General features: G+C 45.7%; 1 long non-coding RNA gene across 1 annotated transcript in view; it reads right to left on the minus strand.

The window, feature by feature from the left end:
* Positions 1 to 1,762: 1,762 nt before the first annotated feature.
* LOC128106253 (uncharacterized) overlaps positions 1,763 to 24,781 on the minus strand; it is a 31,078-nt gene continuing 8,059 nt past the window's right edge. Inside the window, exon 2 of the long non-coding RNA XR_008216633.1 lies at positions 1,763 to 6,839. This is a non-coding gene — a long non-coding RNA (uncharacterized LOC128106253). The remainder of the gene's footprint in view (positions 6,840 to 24,781) is intronic.

Raw genomic sequence — 24,781 nt, forward strand, 5'->3', positions numbered from 1 at the left:
CAGACTCATCCTTCAGTATTCCTGGAGGATTGCTTCCAAGAACCCCCATGGTGTCCGAATCACCTGGTGATCAAGGCTCTTATATAATGGGACATAGATATTATATCTAGGTTATTTTAGTACCTATTGCAATGTAAACACTGTGTAAATAGTTCCTATGCTGTACAGTTCAGGAGAAAGTGGCAAGGAAAAGTCTGTACAGGTTCACAACAGATGCAGCTTCCTTTTCAAATATTTTCTAACCATGGTTTATTAAACAGAAGGTAGGCTGTAGTGGGTCATAGACAGGGAAATCTGAGGATTAATGGAGAGCCAGGAACAGGGGTAAATGTCTGATTATGGAGGGTCTTCCTCTGTAGGCCTTCCTTAGTTAATACAAGTTAGCCATGTGGTTGGTATTCACACTCAAGTTTGAGGTGCAGCTCGAAGAAAGTTGATAAAACGTATTGGCTATAGTCACAGTCACGGTAAATTTCAGACAACCTTGAAGTAAAGTGTCAGAGAAACGGGTAAAAAAAGGGAAGTCAATGATTTTCAGAGGAACTGAAGTATCAGGAAAGAGGGGTGCAGTGGAGAAATAACAGAGTCACACCTCCAAAAAACTGGGAGAACATTGACTGGTGAATGACAATAGACATCTTGGAAACTTAATTTCAGGTGGGTTGATTTGAATTGATTTTGTGGCAGGGGCTTTTTAGCCCAGGCTGACCTCGAACTTACTACATAGCTGAGGATAATTATGGATTTCTTATCCACTGACATCCTCAAGTGCTGGGTTGACAGGCATGTGCTGCTTCTTCCCACCCACCATCTAGTTTTATGTGGTGCTGGGGATTGAACTCAGAGCTTCATGCATGCTAGGTAAGCACTCTACCAAAAGAGCTTTGTCGCTAGCCCAGAATTTCGATTTTGAATAGCAAAGCTGAGAAGTGAGACGAGGTAAGCAGGAAAAGTCTTTTACACAGGCCCATGTGAAAGGAAGACGTCACGTTAGTTTCAAACTCATAGTTAAGTGTTAAAGATGGGGCTGGAGAGATGGTTTGGTGATTAGGAGCGCTGGCTGCTTTTCCAGAGGGACTGGGTTCAAGTCCCAGCACTAAATGTAGCAGCTCCCCCACCGTCTGTAACCAGTTCCAGGGGAATCCAGTGCCCTCTTCTGGCTTCTTCGGACACTGCATGCGTGTGGTACACAGACACGTGGAGACAAAACATACATACACACAAGAACAAAAATAAAGGGGAAAAAAGAAGTAAAGATAATAAATCATGGGGCCAGAGAGATGACTCAGTGCTTAAGAGCACTGGCTGTTCTTCCAGAGGACGTAGGTTCAATTCCCAGTGCCCACATGGCAGCTTACAACTGCCTATAACTCTACCTTCAGGGGACCCAACACCCCTTGCACAGACATACATGCAGGCAAAACACCAATGTACATGGAGTAAAAATGAATAAATCATTAAAAACAGATAATAAATCATAAGATGACATTTCAAAGTTTATTTTTGATTTTTATTGTGTATGTTAGATGAAGCCAGGGCTACCACGAACAAGCTAAGTAGATGCTTCGACACAAAGCTACCTCCCCAGCTCCTGACCCACTTTTCTTTCTTCCCCCTTTTTTTTGTCTTACTTTGAAATAAGCTATCACTAAGTTGCTCAGGCTGGCCTCAAACTCTCTATGTAGTCCAGACTAGCCTTGAACTTCAGAGCCTCTTGCCTCGGCCTCCTGAGTATATGAGATTACAGACGGCAACCAACACATCCAACTTAAAGTTTAGTTTTCTTTAAGGAAGTCTCTTTGATATCTGAATATTATGTTTAGCATTCTTTCAGAAATAGAACTTTCATTTAAGGAGGAAAAGAGACTAATGTAGGGATGGCACCACATCAAGAGCACAGAGTGATACCAAGTTTCCAGACGTGAACCTCTGACCTGTGCTTTCTGCCCCTTGGGGAAAGTCCTCAAGTATCCGGGCCTCAGTGCTCCTCTCTGTGAAATGAGGGAAAACTAGAGTGCAGGGTTAAAAGTTCTCTTTTGGTTTTTGAAGTTTGTGTGGCGTTCAAGCGAGTGATTACTTCTCTAGATGACACTTAAACGCAAGACCAAGAGCATGAGCAAACTACTCGTCAAACAATCCTCAGCTCCTGATTGTGAGCGGAGTCAGGGCACCTTGAGAATGTGACCCTCAAACTGAACTTTCATGGGAAGGAACGGCCCGCTCAGAGGAGGAAGGGGATCAGACCCAGACTCTGTCAACCTCTCACAACTCTGCCTTTAGTCTTTCCTTGGGATGACACCCATCTCTCATTTACATATTCCATAACTCTTGATGGCAGCCTGCCTGTGACACTATGTAGAGGTCTTGCCGTGTCATTAAGCTTCCCTTGAACATTTTAAATCCCATGTCCTTTCTGCTGTTCCCAGCCACGTGCTGGGGTTGCGGGTGGTGGCGGCGGTGGTGTAGATGAGAACAAAATCCAAGGCAGTCTCTGCCTGCTGACATTCACAGTCTAATGGGGAAAATAGGCATTAAACAACAGCTATGAATGATTTATTATCAAGTCGTGAGCATGCAAAGTGCTGCAAAAAGAAATACCAAGAACCGCAGCAGCGTTTACCAGAGGAGCTTAATTTAGTCCCTCAGACTGAAGAAGTGGTATCTAAATTGACCCCTCAAAGATGAGTTACAGTTAGATGAAGAGAGAAGAATATTCTGGATCAAGGTGCAACTAGGAGAGGGCCTTCTCTTGGGTCCTTTGACAATGCTACCACACTGCCTGAGATTTCAGGTGGCAAGTGGGATTTAGGGTGTGGTGTTCAGCTGTTCAGTTACTATACATCGGTTATATTCAAATGTAGCAATAACAAAACACATCCCCTCATCCACTATACGTATCTGCCCTAACAGAACTTGGTTTCCACGCATGCAATCACACACACACACACACACACACACACACACACACACACACACACACACACGAGAAGTAAAAGGAGAGGCAGGAAATGTGTATATGAACCTGCAAAGAAAAGTGCCAGAAGAAGCCACCACCAAGGTGACCTTAACGTCTGAAACTTTGTCCTTCACAAGCTCTTTTCCTCTCCTCTCACCTCCATACTAGCATCCTCAGCATCCAACGTCTGACACACGTGCATGTCCCACCTGGTCACAGACACTCAGTGCTGTTTCCTGACTCCTTTGCTCTCTGTGCCCAGAGAAGAACTGGGATGGTGCAAAGCCCCTTCCAAGCTATGCTGTGGGCTTAGACAGAGCCAGGGAAGCTATCACCCTGGAGATCAACATCCTGCAATGTTGTTTTCATATCCCTTTCCTTTTGTTGATTCTACTGATCACTGATAACACAGCTATGCTCATGGGGGAATTACAGAGCAGAAATTTCCTATATAAATTCATAACAATGTGAACTTGAAACCTAGCATGTGATTTTGAAGACCAGAAAAATTATGAAAACCTCACATGAAAAGAATTAGTCCTCTCCTCCATCTCCTGCTCTGAAAATACCTAAATCTGTCCCAAGTGGCCAGTATGCTCTCTATTCTGTTCCTAGGCTCTCAGACAGGGTTATGGCAGGAGATCCCTGGTGGCTATGACTGTGTTCGGGCATCCATCAGCCATTGGCTACAGCTGTAAGCATCTTTACTCTTGAGCAGTTTTTTTTTTTTAAATCTTCCAATATGGTTTTCTTGCTGGAGGGGTAAGGTCAGCTCTTTGCCTTACACTTAATAGAAACAGCCATTTGGTCATCCTGTGACCTCTTGGGTGGGTTGCCCAAAGTGAAACTACATAGTGACCTGCTCATCTGTGTCTCAACATTTCTGGAGCAATCGAAGTGGGCTAGTTAAAGAGCTACTGATTTGCTGACACAGAGAGGACCACCCAGTGTCATAGTCATTGGAGCCATTTCTGTGAAAGCTGCTGGAAGGGGGATCAGAGTGAGCCCACCCACTCTGCAGGGAAGCCATTAATACCTGGGCCTCAAATGGAGCCCAGAGCAGAGGCAAGGAATTTCAATAGTCTACTGTTAGATTTAAATCAAATAGAACAAGAATCAGCAGCTTGGGAGCCTAGGATGGTTATGTGGTCTCCTCCTCCTTTGTTCCATGAGTGCCTCCATTTTGGGTAGCCACAGAATGCCTATAAAGCAGGGGTTTGGGAAGGAGAGAGCAGCTGCCAGAGGTGTCAATAAGCCAATTTGTGGCTTGTTAGAGTGTTACACTTGTTTATCGGCATTTAACGAGACAAGACATTGATGCTAACACAGTGGGAGGGAAGTGGCCTGGACCAATAGTATCCCTTGCTGAAAATTAATTTAGACCCTCTTCTCTTTGTGCCAGAAATGGTAGAGCTAATTCATTACCAAAGTATTGAAATGCCACTGAAAATGAGTTAGGGTAATAGGGGCAAGTCATCAGGAACTGAACAAATCCCAATTTAGCTTTCTTTTGGTAACCTCTAGTAAATGAGACCCTGTGAAATGATATGCTTTATGGCAAGGGAAAGAGCATCAAGGGTTTATTTAATTTGGGGGATGGGAGGACTGCAGGGTTGGGAATGGGGTGGGATGGGGCATGTGCAGATCTTTGGAAACCTTCAGATCTGCTGCTGATACAGCCCAGTTCTCAGCCATGCCCACTGATGGAATTCAACAGCTTGTGTTTAGAACCTGTTAGCCTGAAGTGTCCAGGGGCCTGGCCAGGCCACGCTCTTTTATCAAAATTCTGTGAAATCTCCGTCTGGATCATTCACAAGATCTCAGTTCTATGTGCCGCTCTCGAGTCGAGCTGAGGCTGGGCATGCCATTACTCATCCCTCTGCTTCATGCTTCCCATTTAGCAGTCACGCGGGTCACATGACCCCCAAGTTGTAGCGTCTCCTATTTATTTGTTCTTTGCCATGGGTTCCTCTGGCGGCTTTATTTTCTCAGGGAAATTTCAGGCATAAAAACTACAGCTTTTGAGGACCGAAGCACCAACAAAACGGAGGGAATCATTTGGCTCAATGCAAATTCTGCCTTCCTGGTCTTTGTGGAGGCACATGCTGATCACTGCAGGAAAGAGGCGGCACAGTCACGTCGTCAACTTACCCTGGATGACTGAATCTTTTTTTGAAGGGCCCTGTATCATTTCCTCCATCTCAAGGAGGGGTTATAAGCTCTCTGGTAAAGCTGCAGGGGAAGGGAGCATGATCTTGACAGCGTTCTGAGGGCTGTGTCATTAGCACGGTGCTCACCTGCCCTCTCTATATGCCACTTGCTCTGGCTGTTTCTATTCAAATGAAGCATTCCCTCCAGGGGGTCAGGGGAGGCACATGAGCCTCACAAGGAACTTCACACACTCATAAGGCTCAAGCCGCTTGCATGGCTTTCAGGCCTCCTCCCTGAGATTAGAGGTCCCTGTCCCAGGGTTGGTCACAATGTGAACAAAGTTTCTAGGCAGGAGGAGACTCTTTGGTTGTGTGACTGCTTGCAAGTTGCCCAAGGAAGGTCAGGAGTGCAGAATTCCTAAGTTGTTACCCATGCTGGAGTAAAAACCCAGGATTTTCAGCGATGTAGCTGCTGGGGTCAACCATGTTTCTGTAACTAAGCCAATAAGCCCATTGGTTTACCGTATTGGACTTAGGTTAAACTGTTGCTTTGGTTGGTCATTGTAGTCTCTGCCTGGAGTGGAGAGAATTAGACTCCTCAGGAGGCCACCCCATACTTTCATGTCTTCCCATAATGGAATGGTGTACTTCTCTCTACTCCTTAGCTTTGTTTGGGGCCGTGTGGCAGTGTAGCAGTTCTGAGCCTTAGCTTTAAGAGGCACTGCATGTTTCTGCTCAACAGCAGGGTTTTAGCCATCACCACTGGTCGGCACAGGAGGAAGAGAGATACATGGTGCAGAGGCTGGCCAAGCTCAGTTGGCCGTAGGTGACCCACAGAGCTGCAAGCTGAATAAACATTTTTCTCTGTATGCTGCTGACTCCTGGGGCGGTCTGTGTTACAACAAAAGCAAATGATAAAGTTCCATTCACACAAGGGAAGAGATCCTTATGCACAAGCAGACCAATCCCTTGGAAGGAAAGTCTGGTCTCTCTTGGGAACTATCTAACAATAAGAGTCAGGAATGTCTTCTGGCCAGGGCACCCTCTTACAGTAGCCTGGGTGGCTGCTGTGTTACCAAGGCCTCTTTCTCTGCTCTGCCACAAAGGCTGCTGGTTAAACGTTTCACATGCAGATGACCCGCAACAACATTCCTCTTCCTTTCTGAAGCTGAGCCTCATTTGTCCTCATTCTCTCATGATCTCAAAAGAAAAACTGACCTTGTAGCTGTTAGAGACTCCTTCTAGATTAAAAAAATAATAACAATTATGTGTGTATATGCACATGTGAGTGCAGATGCCCATGGAGGCCAGAAGAGGGCGTTGAATCCCCTGAAGCTGGAGTTATAGGTCCCTGAATGCTGCAGGACATTAAGTGCTAGGAATCAAACTCTGGTCAGCCTTAAGAGCAGTATGTGCTCCTAACCACTAAGCCATCTCTCCTGCCCCTAGGAATTTGTCCTGAACAATAGCTTTCAAACATCTCTTGGGTTTTTCCCATTCATGATAAGAAGGCAGGCTTCCAAATTCAAAGTTACAAGAGCCAAAGGGAGGCGCATGGGAGAATCTCTGTGGATGGGTGGTCAGCAATTCAGTTATCCTCCCCTTCCACACCTTCCATCCACCAGGCAAGACTGGGAGGGAGTTCAGGCAGCATCCCCTTGACCTGGAAGGGTGATATGTCTTCGACAAAGCTTTCATAATGTGAACACAGGTCCGAGTCGTTTGAATGTGAACTGTTTGGGGGATAAATACATCCATTATTCATTTTGCAGCTCATGAAAGGCAGCCATACCTACGTTTTCAATAAGCATGGTTGGCATACAACACACAGCCCCCTCTTTCCCGCTGCTTGTGTAAGCGGCCTCTCCCTGCCCAGGCTCCCTGCTGCAAATGTGTGATTACAGGATTAGAAAGGTGATGGAAATAGTAATCACGCCTGTTTTCAGACAGAGCTTTCCCTCGAGGGACCTCAAATGGCTGTGTTCTTATTCATACCTGCAAGGAAAGAAAACCTAGGGGGCACTTCCACAGATGGGCAAATAAGACTGCAGAAAGGGTGGCAGAGCCAGCTGCCGCTGGTGTCACAGGCTTCCGGGCTGGTGGACAAAGGCTGTCAAGGCTGTTAGAGCCTACAGACAATCACAGCTCCAGCCTATGCAAACTGGACCTGGGGTTGGGACATTACCCATTGTGATGGGTGAGCAGCTTTGGGACAAGCTCAGCAGCAGCAAGCAGCCCCAAGGGCACATGGCTTTGGGATCACACCACAGGAGCTAGACAGCCATCCCCACTTGTGGCTGTCATCAAGGAGGTCCAACAGAAGCGATCTAGATGTTAAGCAGAACAGAGAAAAGGGGGCCTAGAAACAAACAGAGCACAATGGCTCAGGAAGGAGAGGTTTAGAGCAGGACAGTCCTCAGAAAGGAAGGGCTCAGAAGAACAAGGCAGGTCCAGGCTAAGACGAGACAAGAGGTAAGGAGGGTAACCTAGGCAATCCAGCATGCTCACTGAATCAGGGCAATGTCCTACCGCAGCTTCGCCAAAAGCCAGAGCAGGCTCTGCAGTCAGATCGATTGGCTCTGAGTCACCAAAACCACCACTAGATTCGTTCTATGGAAATAAAGATCTGGTTCCAGCACCAAGAGAGAGGCTTATTACTCTGCTGGTGAAGGAGGTGGGGTGGAACACAGAGGCCATCTAAGTGCGGGCTTCTGAAGGTCATGGGGACTTCCGATTAGTCCCAGCTAGAATGATGTCTTCTATGTAAAACATCAGATATCAGGGCTGTGGTCTTGGATCTCGTCCACGCTTCACCATGGATCTTAAGCTAGAAGCCTATGTTGGATCTGCCTCAGTTCCTTCACCACCAGAAGAGACTAGAAACTCCCTAACTTCCTCCTTCCCTTCATTACTATGAGGAAAACATGAAATAACACACTCAGTCCCTTTGGAAAAATAGAACTACAAAGCTTTGTCACTATTATTTATGTGACACACCAGCATGTCTCTAAATGGAATTTCCTAAGGCTGACTTACTAGCTGAAGGATCATCTAGCCCTTGTTCCTTTTTCCTGAGGCTCCAATCCTAACAACCCCTTGTACTTCATCACCTCTGTGACATCAGAAAGAGATAGAGGGACAGAGCTGTGCGGTCTTTTGTTGTTGTTGTTTTGCTTTGTTTTTTACTCTTTGCTCTTTTGGAGGCCCACTACCCAGCTCCCAAATAAATACACAGAGACTTATTCTTTCTTATGAATGCCTGGCCTTAACTTGCCTATTTTTAGCCAGCTTTTCTTAACTTAAATTATCCCATCTACCTTTTGCCTTTCTCTATTCTATCTATCTTTCTTTACTTCTTCCTCTGTTGCTGACTGTGTGGCTGTGTGGCTGGCGCCTGGAGTCCTCCTTTCCTCCTCCTTTTTTCTCACTCCCCCCCTCTTCTCTCTTACTCGTTCTATCTGTTCTCTCTGCCTGGAAGCCCCACCTATCCCTCTGCTGCCTCGCTATTGGCCATTCAGCTCTTTATTAGACCAATCAGGTGTTTTAGAAAGTCAAAGTAACACAGCTTCACAGAATTAAACAAATGCAGCATAAAAGAATGCAACATAACTTTTTCATCATTAAACAAATATTCCATAGCATAAATGAATGTAACACATCTTAAAATAATATTTCACAACACAGAGTTGTGCCTGTGAAATTGGTGAGGAGCTTCAGTAATCTGATCAACCTTCTTATTTTAGTTGTGGACACCAATGCACCCACTGGTGGTGTTATCCTCCTGCAGTGACACTGCTAGTCAATTACAGACCCAGAAAACACAGTGTGTGGTGCACAGTGGGAACTTAGTATACCATGCTTGTCATACCACCACCACCACCACCACCACCACCTAGCTGTGATGTGCTTACATTGAGCAATTCATTTTGCTACCTATGAAGAACTTTTTGGAATGGGAAGTAGTGAGGGGGAACCCATAAGTAATATTACAAAGGGCATTTTCAGATTATCTAATGACACTTAAATCCCTCTTCTTTCAGGAGCCTCTGCTGACTAGGTACCCCTCCCAGACTGTCATTGTACCTCATCTCTCATTCAAATTACACCGCATTAAGAAGAAATTGCTTCCTTTCTTGTCTCTCTCACCTTCCAGACTATAGGTTTATTTTTATGTAGGGAATATGTTTTTTCCAAAACTCAATCCACATTGAAAAACATTGTATGTGAAGCCATAGATTTTCTTATAATCCAGAAATCTACATGTTTCTTGGATGTCCCCGACTGTTTTGAGCCCATTGCTTAAAAAGTATTAAACAAACAAACAAACAAACCCATTGATTCTAGCTAGGCATGGTGGTGTAGACCTTTAATAGCAGTACTTGGGAGGCAGAGGCAGGTGGATCTCTGTGAATTTGAAACCATCCTGGTCTACATTCTAGTCCAGACAGAGATACATAGTAAGATGTTGTTTAAAACAAAACAAAGATCAACAGAAGCACTAATTCTTATACCAGTTGTGTTTTGGATTTTGTTTGTTTGTTTTGCTTTGTTAGAGATAGGGACTCACTCTGTAGGCAGGTTGTTCTTGAACTCACGGCAATCTCCCTGGGTCAGGTTCCGGAGTGCTGGGATTATAGGTGTGAACTACTACGTCAACTCCAGTTGTTTTATTTAGGGTCTGCATGACCAGTCAAGTCACTTGCCCTCTTGGAATTTCAGTTTTATCAATTATAAAAAGTGAGGCGGGGTTACCTTGGAGACATAGTTTTTCAATAGTTATTAAAGTTTCCAGTGGAAAGACATTCTTCTTGTAGAGAGTCATTTTGTGATGCACTCACATACAACCTGCAGCTACTTACTCACAGGTTATTCATTATGGCTTTATTTGTGAAAGCTAATTATTAGAAACAATGTAAGTAAGCTTGTTAAATAAACTGTTTTTTGTAACACAATCTAAGGTATCCACTAAAGCAATAGTGTAAGTACATGTATTCTGAAATAGAACAAACACTAAAATATATTAAGTGAAAAAGAAGGCGTCTAACAGTGTATAAAGCAAGCTTTCTCTCCATGTCAGCAATAGAGAATGGATGTGTATCTTTACATAAGATAACTCCAGTTTACTCAGGGAATTGGTGACATTTGATTGAACCATGTGAAAATAAAGGATATATTTTCAAAGGATGCCAAAAGAAAGAAAGGGGGAGGATTAAAACCCCACCTAGCTACTTGTGTGCTATAAGAAGCACCGGGATTATCTCTGTGGTCAGCAGCGTGGGTGGGACCAGTGAGGGCTACAACAGCTCTCAGGTCTTCCTTTCCCTCTTCTGTCTGAGCTGGAACTGAGTGACTTGGCTTTCTATTGAGATTCTGTCTTGATCATTCATAGCAAATTCATATCCCAACTGTCCAGCAATGTTTGAATAAAGTATTTCCACCCTCCATTACCAGAGCTCTCTAATGAGGTGTGGAAGAGAGCAAAGCTCTCCCCATGAGAGTCTAGCACTTGGGTCTAGAAGGATCCTCATTGTGCCTGGGCTCAGTTCAGCTCCCTGCAGTGTTCAGTCTCCCTATCCAATAGTGGACAAGCCTGTGTGGCTTTAGAGCTTCAAGTATTTCCAAAGATTGTGATGACTAGGGCCCCAGGTAGGACCCAGGAAATACTTTCTCTAAAGCAAGAAATATGGTTTCCAGAGAAAGCAGTTTCCCTTGTATCCTTTATCACTTTGTTGGTTCTCTCAAACATTTTATTGCTTTTGTTACGGTTAAGGAGGAGATTCAGCCCCAGGGAAAAGAACAATGAGCTACTGATCAGGACATCAGGGCTAGCCATGTTACTGGGAACTATCAGCCTCAAAATGAAGGGAAGTAGGAAGAACTGTTGATTGGAAATTGCCCTCCCCCAAAGATGCTGAAATCATAGCATTAGCTGTTTGTGTTTTAAGCATGGTTATCAACATGTAAGTCATCTCTCTAGATTAAAAATCTTTGGAATAATTAGCCTAAAAGACCATTTACTCATCCACTCGAGATTATTGAGTGTTTATTCATACCAGACACTTTACCAAGTATCTGAACATACCAGCAAATAAGATTATCACTGATTTTAATAGTAAATAGTAAACATAGTAATATATTTAATAGCAAATATAGCAACAGTAATGGCTGACACTGGATGTTTATTTATGTGGTAGGAAGATCCCTAAGCTTTTTTGTGTGCACTTTCATTGAATTGTTTTAATAAATATGTGATTGATGTCACCTCTATTTATTGAATGAGGAAGCAGGCACAGAGATGGTCAGTAATTCGCTCAAGGTCTCATGGCAGTAAGTAGGTCAGCTGAAATGCAAACTTTACATCCAACAGATATTTTCCCAGGAAGAAGTAGTAGCCAGGGGTTGTGTTACTGGGTACTGGCTCTCTGTGAGTGTAGAGAGGAGATAAATGGTTTGGCAGCCCTTCAGGACAATTCTTGTCTTAGTCATATTAGGAAGAGCTCATATGTGTCTAAGAATTTGAGGAGATGAAAGAGATTGACCAAGCAAAGAGGAAAATTCTGGGGAATCAACAAGGAAGGGTAACTAGGTTATCCATGAAACAGAAAGGCCAACCCAGGACAGTGACCTGGGAGTCAGTGCTATGAAGAAAGCAAGTTTTATCCAAAAATAACATGGCTGGACTCAGACATCCTAGGGAACTGGGAAAGCTAAAGAACTAAATCTGTCATTGCGGCAGTGGCACAAACTAGCAAGGACAGACAGAGCGACACAAAGGCTCCAGCTACATGAGTCGTCATCCAAGGAGAGCCTGCAAATACTGACCCACACATCGAAGTCAAGCGCAGTCAAGTGGGGTGGAACTGAGCTGAGATCACACAGCATAGTGCTTGGCTAAGTGTCCCCAAACTCATCCTACGAAGCTTGGAAATGGGTTCACCTGTAGGCCAGAGACAGACCATACAATGGATTCAGGCTAGTCAGGGGACATTTGTATGGCCTCCCTCTCTCTGCCTTCAAATTCTGGATGTGCTACCAGGAGGGGAGAGAGTTCCTTCCTATGCTACTTCCTGGGACATGGAATTGAGTTTTCAGTAATAACTTCATTCATTTTTCTAAATTCTCTCCTTGGTCTCCCTGGCTGGAGTAGAAGTTATATGCTTGCTAGGGAGGGTCAGTCCTCCATCCCTCTGGACCCAGTCTTCTAGGGACTGGAATATGGAAACTGGCAGCTGGGAGAAGCTGGGGAGCAGGGCTAAAAGAAGGCTTACCTGTCATGATGTCACATTCAGAAAAGCCAGTGGCCCTTGTTTGAGGGGTATGAAAGGAGGAGGATGGAATGGGCTTTAGTCTGTTCTAGAAGAAAATGAAGCCTGTTTTTTTCCTCTCTGATTAGCATTTTTATTGCATCTTTCCTATTTGCTCTGCCTGCTCATAATTAAATACTGCCCATGGTGTCTCGTCTATTTTGGTAATGTGCTCTTGGACACCGATGGATTGGGTTTAGATTTGCTTTATGGGTTTCCTCCACTGGTAGAGAATGAGGCTTAAGCCTAGTGCCTCCATGGCAAGGTGGGTTGGAGAGGTAAGGGAGACTAGCACTACGGTTAGGAGCCTCTTTATCCTACTGCTAGGATCTGAGCTGGTACCTTGGACGAAAAATGAAAGAAGTGTGTGTGTGTTCTTCCTGTCCTCGGAGCAACTTCTATTCATGATGGTCTGAGACATAGGCTGCTGCCTCTGTGCTGAGAATAAGGCTGAGGCCCAGAGGCTGACAGCGACTCTTGAAGGTTAGAAGACATTGATGGGGAAAAGTAATGCGAGTCTCCTGGATGGAGACTGATTGGTCAAACAAAGCCTGATGCTTGTACCAGTTGCCATGCTATTCTCCCTCTACACATGACCTAAAGTTTACAGTCAAGGCCACCCACCTTGTGCCATCATATTCCTTTACTCTTCCATTCCTTTTTTTTTTTTTTTTTTTTTTTTTCGAGACAGGGTTTCTCTGTGTAGCTTTGCGCCTTTCCTGGGACTCACTTGGTAGCCCAGGCTGGCCTCGAACTCACAAAGATCCGCCTGGCTCTGCCTCCCGAGTGCTGGGATTAAAGGCGTGCGCCACCACCGCCCGGCCATACCCTTCCATTCCTGTGCCAAGCTCCAGCGTCTTCCTCTTCCTCCTGTTCTTGGTAGCATCCATTCTGTTTCCAGGGAGCTGGCTCACAACACCCCCCTTTTCTTTTTCTATCTCTGTTCTTTACCCAAAGCCCAGCTTTCTCTTCTCATCAGGTCAAACTTGAGTCCCAATAGGAAGGGATGAATTGGATATCTGAACTTTATTAAGTGCAGGTTTGGCCATCTGGATCAGTGGCTCAACAAAATAGGATCTCCAGAACCTCAGCATCAACTTAGCATTTGCTAGACATGCAAATTCCTGGGATTCATAGTAGGGACAGGGTCCTGCTATTCAGTCTTAACCAGGAGCCAGGGTTCTTATGCACTCTCACTTTCAAGAGCCACCTCTTTTTACCATTTTTCCACAACCTTCCCTCAGGGGCATCTTTACTGATGACCACATCCTCTGTGGACCAGTCTTCTCGCACTGACTCCAGACTCCAGGCTGCTCCATCATCTGCTGGAAAGACACTGGCTGCCCTGCCCTGAACCCCTGTCCAAGGACTTGTCTTTGTCTGCTCTCACATCTCTGCACCTTCCTCCTGGGAGTGTGGCTGTTTCCCACAGTCCAGCTGTCACCTCTATTCTGACGCTCTCTATGTGTATACTCCCTCACCCCAGTTCTAGAATTTCATTCTGACTGCCTATCAGGTACTTGACTGAATATTCTAGACAGCTCATTCACATCATCCAAAAACAGCTCCTCAAGTTGATGTCTGAGGTTCCTAATTTCAGTTCCTTTCCCACACTCCTCTGCACAGTTCCAGTGACCTCTTGCGCAGTCCAGTGACCACAGTTCCTGCTGCCGCCCCACCCATTCTTAGGTGGGCTTCCTTCATTGGTGGCTCAGTAGCTGCAGCTTGGGCTGCACAGCTCCTGCGTGTGCCCACCCTGCTCAGCACTGCCAGCATTGTTGTGCTAATGCACAGTTCTTCCAAAGAAGGGTCTCTGGCCACTTGCAGTACAGACTCCAACATGGCTTTCCACCATCTGCTCTCCTGACTGGCTCATCTCCTGTCACTCCCCTTGCTCTGTCTTTCTGCCACCATTAGACGTGCTGCTCATGGTCACACTTCTGCGTATTTGTTCACAACCTTGTCCGCACAAGATGACTTCTGTCTCAGAAAGCCTCCTAGCATCACCAATGCAAGTCAGCATGTCTTGCCTTACTTGCATCCTTCCCAGATGCCTCTTCTTGCTTCTCCCGGTGCCAGGCTTCCAAAGCCCATGGCCCTTGCCGGAGTTCTAGTATGCATCCCTTTGTATCGCTCACTTGTCATTCTCCTCAGTTGTGACTTCTCAAAGGGCTAGGCTGAGCTTCCGTCACCGCTACTTCTCAGCCCGTAGTGTGACTGCTGGTGCATGGCTGGAGCTAGACACATGTTTGGTTGCTGGTTTCTTTCGGTGATTCCAAAAGGCTGGCCAGGGTCTTGCAAATATGCAACCTCCCCTAGCCTAGGACAGCAGGGTGGTGAAAGAATCTGCCCATCTCAGGCTCCATGGCTTTGGCTCCCACTCCTGCTGTTTGTCTTTGCAGGTTAGTTCACCTGCAGTAGTATCCATAGTGGAAGGAAGGAATCTGAGTGCCTACTCAAGTGCCCTGACGGACAGTCCCATTCCACCACTCAGTCTTGAGACCCTCTGCTCCTTCTCTCACATTTTTCAGCAGCCTGGGCTACCTGATGAATCTCCCTTATGCAGAGAAAGGGGGGAAAGGCAGTTTCCCACAACCCCCTTACTGGGTCTCCTTATCAGGACCTGCCTCTGGCTGGGTGTTCTCCTGAATCTCAGAGCAGTAGCCACATGCATGGCAATATGTCATTTGGGAGTACTTCCTCCAGTTCTGGATGCTGAAGTGTGAAACCTCTGCAGCCAGAGGCAAGCAACAGTGCCTGAATAGTTAGCTCTCAGCAAGTGTTTGGTGAGTGACTAACAGAGTGCCAAGGAATGCATGATGCTCTCCAAGTGTTTCCACTATTGCTGGCCATGATTTCTACATGGAAAAGAGTGAAAGGCAGCAGAAAGGAAGATGGAGAGACATGGAAAGAAATTCCTCCACAATTTTCTGTTTACCTCCAAGGAGGACCTCTAGATCAGAAAAAACACGGGGGTCCCTGAGGTGCCAATTCCTCTGTCTTGCCTTTAGCACTGGGCTGTACCCTTCCAGGTTGCAGGCAGCCAGAGGTAGACAGACGAGCTTGGAGACAACTTTAAGTGAATTCAATTACCATAGCAACCAAAACTACCAGCATGGAGATTCGGCTCCAGATAGCAGCAATCCTGGCATCCCAGAGAAGCAGCCATCCAAAGGCCACTGCTGAGAGACCAGGGGTTAAGGGAGGGAAGAGACACCTCTTAATTCGCTTAGGCTTTGAGGGGTTCTACAGAGCTCTTATCAGCCAGAAACAAGCATCTGCTGTACCTACCCTATGGGGGCCTAGAGCAGTAAGCATGTGCTGGCCTCTTGCTTCCAGGGGTGTCCTTCCATGGGTGGGCAGGAGAACAGCCTTCCTACTGTACCTCTCTGAAGTGTAGAATTTAAGATTCAGAGCTCTCTGGCTGGTCAGATGGCTCAGCTGATAAAGGGCCTGAGTTTGATCCCCAGAATCATTGTGGTGGAAAAAAGAGTGCCCACACAGAGAGGAATGGAGGCAGCAGAGAGACCCAGGCAGAGAGACCCAGGCAGAGAGACCCAGGCAGAGTGGTGACTGTCGGGGTAGGATCTGCCAATCTCACACATCCTCAGGCTCTGTGACTTTGACTTTCCCCTTGCTGGTCGTCTTACACACCAGTTTCCCTACAAGTGGTCCTCTGACCTTCATACATGTCCCACGGTTAGTGTGTGTGCACATACACACACACACACACACACACACACACACACACACACACACACCCAAATAAATACTTATAAATAATTGAAAAACAATGAAATAGGCGTGGGCACTCGGGAATCAGACTCCAGCCCTGCTAAGGGGTCTTGAGCAAACAGCTCAACTCTTCTGCACCTGTTTTGCTCATCTGGTCTATGGGCATGATAGATGAAGCATGCACTGGCTTCACCGAAGTATTGCCATGATTGAAAAATTGAGACTGCAGAGAAAAGGCCTCAGCACTGTGTGGTCCATGGGGAATAGCAGATAAAAGCTTCTTGTTGTATCTCATCATTGCTATTATTAATTTCCCCACAGTGATGATGATGATTCAGACTCTAGGTCTTCCTGTCCCACAGAAGCTTCGAAAAGGTGCTAAGTTGGTTCATGGAAGGTAATTCCTTCCTTCCCCAGAATCCAGCTAGAGAATCAGAGGACTGCAAATGACCAGAAGCCTTGCTCTCTGGAGGCCCCATCTGAGCCTGTCACCTGGTCACCCTGAGAAGCTTCTGTGAGGACAGACCCCAGAAGACTGGAGGTTTCATTCATCTGCTCCTGTCTCCATAAATGTGTTATACAAGTGCTAGACTCTAAGGCCATTTGCGTTAGAGCAGTGGTTCTCATCCTGTGGGTCGAATGAGCCTTTCACAGGGGTCACCTAAGACCATCTGAAAACACAGATATTTACATGACGATTCATAACAGTAGCAAAATTACAGTTATGAAGTAGCAATGAAAATAATTTTATGGTTGGAGGTCACCACAATATGAGGAACTGTATTAAAGGGTCGTAGCATCAGGAAGATTGAGAATCATTGGGTTAGAGGCTTGGTTCCCAGCAAGGTCCTTTAAGGGAGTGATGGGACCTTAAAGGGGCAGGTCCTAGAGGGAGGGCTTCTGGTTTACAGCAGTATACCCTTGAAGGTAAGAGTGGGGTCCACCCCTTCTTTTGGTGTCTGACTATGAAATAAGCAAGTTTTTCTCTGCCACAGAGTGGGGCCTCTCCAGAGGTCCAAACACAGCTGGACTAACCATCGGCAACTGTGAACCAGAGTAAATGCTTCCTCATTCTAAGTTAATCGGCCCAAGCACTTGCTATGTAGTAAAAAGCTGACTGGCACAAGCATGTGATCACTACAGTACAAAGGGCCTGCTGCCTTTGATGAAGGCCAAATCTTCCTCTGGAACGTGGAAATAAAATAAAGAGCACTCTCAGAGAAACACAGGCCTGCTCATAAGAATGGAAGGTGAAGGTGGGCACCACCTTTATGCCCTTGTCTCCGGTATGTCCCAAATTTATTTCCCATGTGGCATGTGAACATCAGGAGGACAAAGGTGATTCTCTTCAATAAAGCAATGGCTGGTGATGGCATCTTTGCCCTCCTCTGGGGGACGTTCTTTTTCATTCCCCCAACAGTTTTGTTTTTTTAATAGTGGCAATCAACCAGACCTTATGTCAGCTGCTGGGGACACCAAGACAAGTACAATTTGGGGAGTCCAGCTTGGCAACCAAGAAAGACCTCAGACTCTGAGGTCTCAGAGAAACCTGATGTGGTACTGTTTGGTAGGGGAGAGTACAGTGAAGTTGAATCAGGGCACAACAATCAATCCCACACTGGGCAGTGGCGCCAGGCATCCGATGTCTGGATCAGGAACACAGTTCTGCCCACTGGAGGACTGAAAGGGAGGAGTGCAGGCAGAGGAGAGCCGGTACAAAGAGAAGGTGTGAAAGGCAGGAGAGGGGCTTAGGGATGAAAAGGAATATACGCATGTATCGTGCATGTGTGTTCACACGCATGCGTGTGCATTTGAGGGGATAAGGGAGAGGAGAGAAGACAGGAAGGGATGAGATCCAAGAGTTAATCTCTCTTCTTATCTCTCAAGCAATCAGCAGTTCTCTAAGCTCTAGATAGTGTGGCCTGCTATGCTGGGATTTGTACAGCTTTATTTAAAAAAAAAAATTCTTTTCCCTGAAACCAAAGGAGCTGTGGGGCTTGTTTGGGGTTAACCCCAGCCTGTTTCTGAAGGTTTGCTTTGCTCTTGGGTCTTAAATGTCCCCAGCTGACAGCTTTTTCCAACCCAGCTTCAGTAACCTTGACTGTATAGCACTCAGAGAGAACTCTGACCTCCCTCCTTCCTACAAGGTCCCTAACTACTCCACCCACCTACACTCACCCCACGCCCACCTTGCCTGCTCTGCTTTGTATTGGCATGCCTGAGACCAGCACTGCCATCTGCCTAGGCAGCAGAGGCCTGACCTGGGCCCTTCTGTGCTGTTCCCCACCTAGCCAATCACAGCCCTGATTTCTTTTACCTCTAATAAATTTCCCTCATGCTTCACTTGTCTGTCTGCAGTAGTTGAGGCCCTTATCAACTCTCCTCTGGAATGCTGCAAGAGCCTGCTAATTGGTCCCCCTGCTTCCTATCTAGTCCTCCTCAAATCCACCCTCCACACTCCTGGGTCAGAGTGGGCTTGCAAACACAGATCTGATTGTATTATGCATTTGCCCTAAGCCCAGGGTAGTTCCCTGTGGCTGGCAGGATGGAGTCCAGCTCTCCCACTTGCCACCAGAGACCTTTGTTGACTGTCTTGCTGGTCTTTGCCGTGCTGTGTCCTGCTTCACTCATGAGTGTCTGCTCTGCTTGGTGCTGACATCACCCTAATTCCTGCCCCCTTTCTGGACTCGGCTCAGGTGTCATCTCTTCCAGGTAGCTTTCATTCAGGCTGGGCCACAATGAATGTCCATTGCCCTAGAGTCTAGTCTCACCCCTGTCACATGTACTAGATGTCAGGACTACCAACATCCCTGCCTGATGCTTGCTTCTGGCTCTTCATCGAATAAGTGTACTTTGTTGATTGTTTCAAGTATTTGTAAAGCAGGGGCTGGGAAGATGGCGTAGTTGGTAAAATGCCTGCTGTACAAGCATGAGGACCTGAGTTGGGAGCCCCAGCACCCACAAAAAAGCTGGGCACAACGGTGCACATTTGTATCGCCAGTGCTGATGGACAGAGGGTAAGACAGGTGGATTTCTGAAATGCATTGGCCAGCCAACCTAGTCAAATGGATGAGCCCCAGGTTGAGTGAGAAACCCTGTCTCAAGGTGGAGAGTGATCCAAGAATATATGTTAAATCAACCTCTGGCCTCCACACATGTGCAGGAACACACACACACACACACACACACACACACACACACACACACACCACACCCAGCTTCTCTTTACCCTCAATCTTCACTGACCTTCCAGTGAGGTTTTTGGTAAACTTACACATGAGATATGAGTGTAGACTCACACTGTACTATTTGCCGTGAGCTTTGTTCCAACAGGGCAGGTCCTTCCATCTTGCTCACTAGCATACTCTTAGCAGTTAGTGGACATTCAGTAAGTAAATGTTAGATAAATGTGTGAGTTGTTTATTTTCTAATCTTTGATTATTTGGAGGGGGCATATGCCACAGGGAGCATGTGGATGTCAGGGGACAGTTCTGTGGAATAAATTCTCTCCTACCAGTTGTGTTCCCTGGGATCAAATTCAGGTGGTCATACTTGGCAGCAAGTGCTTTCACTCACTGTGACATCTTACTGGCCTCAATTATTTAATAAGCGATGTTTGAGCTAACATGAGTGAACAAAGACTTATTAGTTCACATAAAATATGTATTGCATGCCAGGTATATTAGTCAGGGTTCTCAAGATTATATATATATATATATATATATATATATATATATATATATATATATACACATATATGTGTGTATGTGTGTGTGTGTGTGTGTGTGTGTGTGTGTGTGTGTGTGTGTGTGTGTGTATGTAAAGGGAATTTATTAAAATGCCCTACAGGCTAGGTCCAGTTAGTCTAACAATGGCTGTCTACCAAGAGAAGGACTAAGAATACAGTAGTTGTCCATTCCATGAGGCTGGAAGTCTCAGCTGGTCCTCAATACACGATGGAATCCCAAAGTAGGCTCTAATGAAGGAATGGACTTTCCAGAGAGAGCAAGAGCAAGCAGGCAGAGAGTCAGCTTCCTTCTTCCATGTCTGTAAACAGGCTTCTAGCAGAAAGTGTGGCCCAGATTAAAGGTGGATTCTCCCAACTCAAAAAAATCTGGATAAAAAGTGGGTCTTCCCACAAGAAATTATTTAATTAAGAAAAATCCCTCACATATACCTGGCCACTTAGGTTTTAGGTAATTCCAGATGTGGTCAAGTTGGGAACCAAGAGTAGCCATGACAACAGGCTTCCTGACAAAGCACCTGTGGCACCTGCAGGGTGACATGGGAAGTAAAAGGAAGCTTCCTGGAGAATGACAGCCGTGGTAATTTCCACGCTCCCTCCCGCATCACCATCCCACTAGGCTGTCATTCACCAGCGAGGCTGCCGCCGGGTGTTTCCTTTTTCCTCCACTTCAGACATCTGGAACAAATGGGAACCAGTGAACAGTGAACCTGTGTTTGCAAAATGGACTCGAACATGGGTTAAGAAGTCAGGAGCACAGCACTTGGGGCATGGGAGGGCCTGCCTGGGAGGGAAGAGGCTCCAGGGATCCACAAGAAAGGATCTTCAACCTCAGAACACAGGCCAGCAATGTTCCAGCTTCTTTAAGCATGTGGCTGCTTGCTGTTGTTTTCCTCACACCAAGACAGACTGTCTCCTTTCTTTATGACTCTGAATTTGATTTAACACACACACTTAAAAAGTGGAAGAACAACTTCTTAAATTTGCAGTAAATGTATTGTTCAGTAGATTTGATTTATTAGTTAGGAGCCATAGAAGAGCAGCCGTGGCAATTTACTGTGGTGTCTCAGGAACTGGAGTAGCTGCCTGGATCTGCTTAGGTTCCCATGAAAAACATCCAGGGAAGAAAGACCCTCAAATCATTGGCACCAGTGGGGATTGTAACTGCCTTACCCTATTCTGTATGCCAGGTGATGGCAATGGAGAGAGTGGGCAGACTGAGGCCCATGATAAAATGACACTTGTTTCTACATGGTGGGTTGGCTGGGGTCAAGAAACAGAGGGGTTTTCAAGCATCCTAACTTGTAAGAGATAGACAGGTTCCACTTGTCTCTGTAGTGACTCTGCAGAGAAATTAAGTAGATGGAAAAGTGTGTGTGTGTGTGTGTGTGTGTATGTGTGTGTGTGTGTGTGTGTGTGTGTGTGTGTGTGTGTGTGTGTGTGGTGTGTTAATTGGAGGGTAAACTAAGGCTTACACTTTACAAGGACCAAACCTTCCACAAGATGGTCTTCTTTTGAGTCTTGCCCTGAGAACACTGCTCTTCTCTCTGGGTGGTTGGAAAGTATGGAGAGGTCCTTTGCAGAGGGGGTGGGGAAGTCTGCAAAAGTCCTCCATTAAGTCTTACATAAACAGAGGTGTGGAAGAAGGACAAAACTGCTACAGAGGGAAGGACCTGAACAAACCACCAAACAGCTGGAGTAAGGAAAAAAAGTGATGTTCAACACCTGCACAGAGCAGAAGTGGGTATCTTAGTTAGGGTTTACGTGCATTGGTGTTTTGCCAGGATGTATGTCTGTGTGAGGGTGTCAGATCTTGGAGTCACAGACACTTGTGAGCTGCCATGTGGGTGCTGGGAATTGAACCCAGGTCCTTTGGAAGAGCAGTCAGTGTTCTTAACCATTGAGCCATCTCTCCAGCCCTGACCATAGCAATTCTTATAAAGAAAACATTTAATTTGAGCTGGCTTAGTTTCAGAGGCTTACTCCATTATCTTCATGGCAGCATGCAGGCAGACATGACGCTGGAGAAGGAGCTGAGAGTTCTATATCTTGATCTGCAGGCCATAGGAAGTGAACTGAGTGCCATACTGTGGATAGCTTGAGCATAGGAGACCTCAAAGTCCATCTCCACAGTGACACACTTCCTCCAACATAGCCACATCTCCTAATAGTGCCACTCTCTATGGGCCATTTTCTTTCAAACCACCACAGTGGGAAAGAGGTATTTGCCCTGCTCCCAGGAGACACTATTACTATGGGATGTCTTTCTGTATGCTGTGAATATGTGCTGCTCTGATTAGTTGATAAATAAAGATATATGGCCTATGGCAAGGCAGCTTAGAGGCAGGCAGGAAATCCAGGCAGATCTACATGGAGAAGAAAGGAGAGGAGAGAGATGCCAGCCTGCTGTCAGGAGAAGCAAGATGTGAAAGTACCGGTAAGCCACAGCCTCATGGCAACTTATAAATTAATAGAAATGGGTTAAGTTATAAGAGCTAGCTAGTGAGAAGCCTGAACCATTAGGCCATACAGTTTGTAAATAATATAAGCCTTTGTGTGTTTACTTGGGTCCGAACAACTGTGGGACCATGGGATGGGTGGGACCGGAGGAACCTTTTGACTACACACCATCCACGTGGACTGTCTAGGGCTCATTCTGCTTGAGGGAGCTGTATCTAAAGTCTGTTGCTGGTTAATTCAGGAAACACAGGATTATATCCAGAAGGGTCACTGGGAAAGGTGAGAACAAAGGCCCAAGAGGCAGGGGAGAGGGTGTTACACATGTGACAACCTCATGGAAGGCCTTTGAGAGCAGAGACCATGGCTTCTCTCAGCTTTTCTGTGGGGCTCTTGGGAAGAAAAGAGTGTGGATATGGGTCTACATAAAACAGCATTGTCTAGGTTAACTTTCTGTGGTGATGGAGATGGTCTGTACCGTCTCTGTCCAGAGGGGTAACTATGAACTCCACTTGATGGTTTAACACTTGAAGCATGACCCCAACAATTAAGGAACAAAACACTTAACTTATTAATTTAATTTAAATAGTGCCACGTGACTAGTGCCTATCATACCAGAAAGCACAAATCTAAGACATGAGATACTTAAAGACGGTTCCGTCAGACGCCAAGGATGTAGGAAGTACTTAGAAGGGATTCCTATTTGTTGTGCCTAAAAGCAGTGACATGTAGGGAAGACTGGGCAGTGACATAGTTGGACATAGGGTTTATAGTTTCTCTAGAGCATTGTATTGATAAGGGTAGACATATTATTCCAATGCACAGCACCCACACTCCAACAATTCACATGACAGTTTATGTTGTTGCTCATTTCATGGACCACAGAAGGCTAGGGAGGCTCTCTCTATGTTCCACATAGTCACTTAGGAATCCAAGCTCCTTTCTTCTTGTGCCTGGGCCTTCCTTAAATCCTTTGAAATCCTTTTTAGCCTGTGGATCAAGATAAAGACAAGAGCACACACAGGGTCACCCTGGGTGTTTTGTGGAGACTGGCTTGTGTTTCCTTGACCAGAACTTAGTCACACAGCCAACACCAACTTCAAGGGACCCTGGAAAATTAAATAATCTGTCTGTGTCTATTAAAAATTAGCAATTTGATTGGCAGCTGCCACAGATAACTACTCTACTGTGTGGCTTTATGTCTCAGTTTTCTGTGAAACAGGAGTAAAGTAAGATTTGAAGAAAGCTAAGTGAAGCAACACCTCTGAAACAAACACAAAGAACTGTTTTGGTTGGTTTTTGTTTTGTTTTGTCAACCTGACACAAGTTAGAGTTATCTGAGAAGAAGAAATCTCAAAAACAACAACAAAAAAAACCAACAACACTCCCCCGCCCCCCCCCCAAAAAAAACCCGCCTCCATAACATTGGCTTATAGGGAAGCCTGTAAGGCATTGTCTTAACTAGTGATTGATGTGGGAGGGCCCAGCCCATTGTGGGTAGTGCCATCACTTGGCAGGTGGTGTATAAGAAGGCAGGCTGAGCAAGCTGTGGGGAGCAAGCCAGTAAGCAGCACTCCTTCATGGCCTCTGCTTCAGTTCTTGCCTCTAAGTTCCTGTCTTGAGTTCCTGTCCTAACTTTGCTCAGTGATAGAGTGTGACCTGAGAGTTGTAAGCTAAAACAAATCCTTTCCTCTCCAAGCTGATTTTGCTCTTGGTGTTCATCACAGTAATAGAAATCCTAAGACAGGAGCCCAGCTGTGTTCGGAACTGACTCCAGCCTCTCAACTTGGGGTCTCATCACAGCAGACCTACTGATACCAAGACGCCTACACATGGAGGCATCACTGCCAGGCATAGAGTATGTGTCCCTTTTACCCAAAGAACAAAACAGACTTTGGGAAGAATGTAGGAAATTCCTGAGTTATTTAAATCCCAAGACTACATCTGGCACACATAGATACACAGATCAGGCAAACATTCTTAGTATCATGGAAGGAGGCAAGAAGGATGTCTCCTCTGAAAAGATGGCTTTTGTTGACCATAATAAGGGTGGAGTTGCTGAACTAACTACTGATGATATTATATGACATCTGGAATGCACCTCGAAAATGGAGGCCTTAGGATATAGACGGACATGATTGGTCATGAGTTGTTACTGTTTGATGCTAAAGTGAGGGGTCGGGGTGTATCATATAATTTTATCATCTGTAAACACTGTTTTGAAGAGTTTTGAGAACCCATCTTAATACGGTTTTGCAGAGAAGCAGAAACCTAAGACCTTGCAGTATGGAACAGGAGTTGGCCTGTCTCTGTTTACCTGTCCATTCATCACAGCAATGAATGAATTTGTAGCTGAGTCTCCCAAAAACTCATGGAAGCAGTCAACTCAGGATTTGAGCTCTGGAGAGGCATTTGGTTGCAAGTTTCACAGATG

This window comes from Peromyscus californicus, unplaced genomic scaffold, assembly GCF_007827085.1.
Source record: "Peromyscus californicus insignis strain IS unplaced genomic scaffold, ASM782708v3 Scaffold_9__1_contigs__length_137607984, whole genome shotgun sequence".
In the NCBI taxonomy this organism is placed as follows: Eukaryota; Metazoa; Chordata; class Mammalia; order Rodentia; family Cricetidae; genus Peromyscus; species Peromyscus californicus.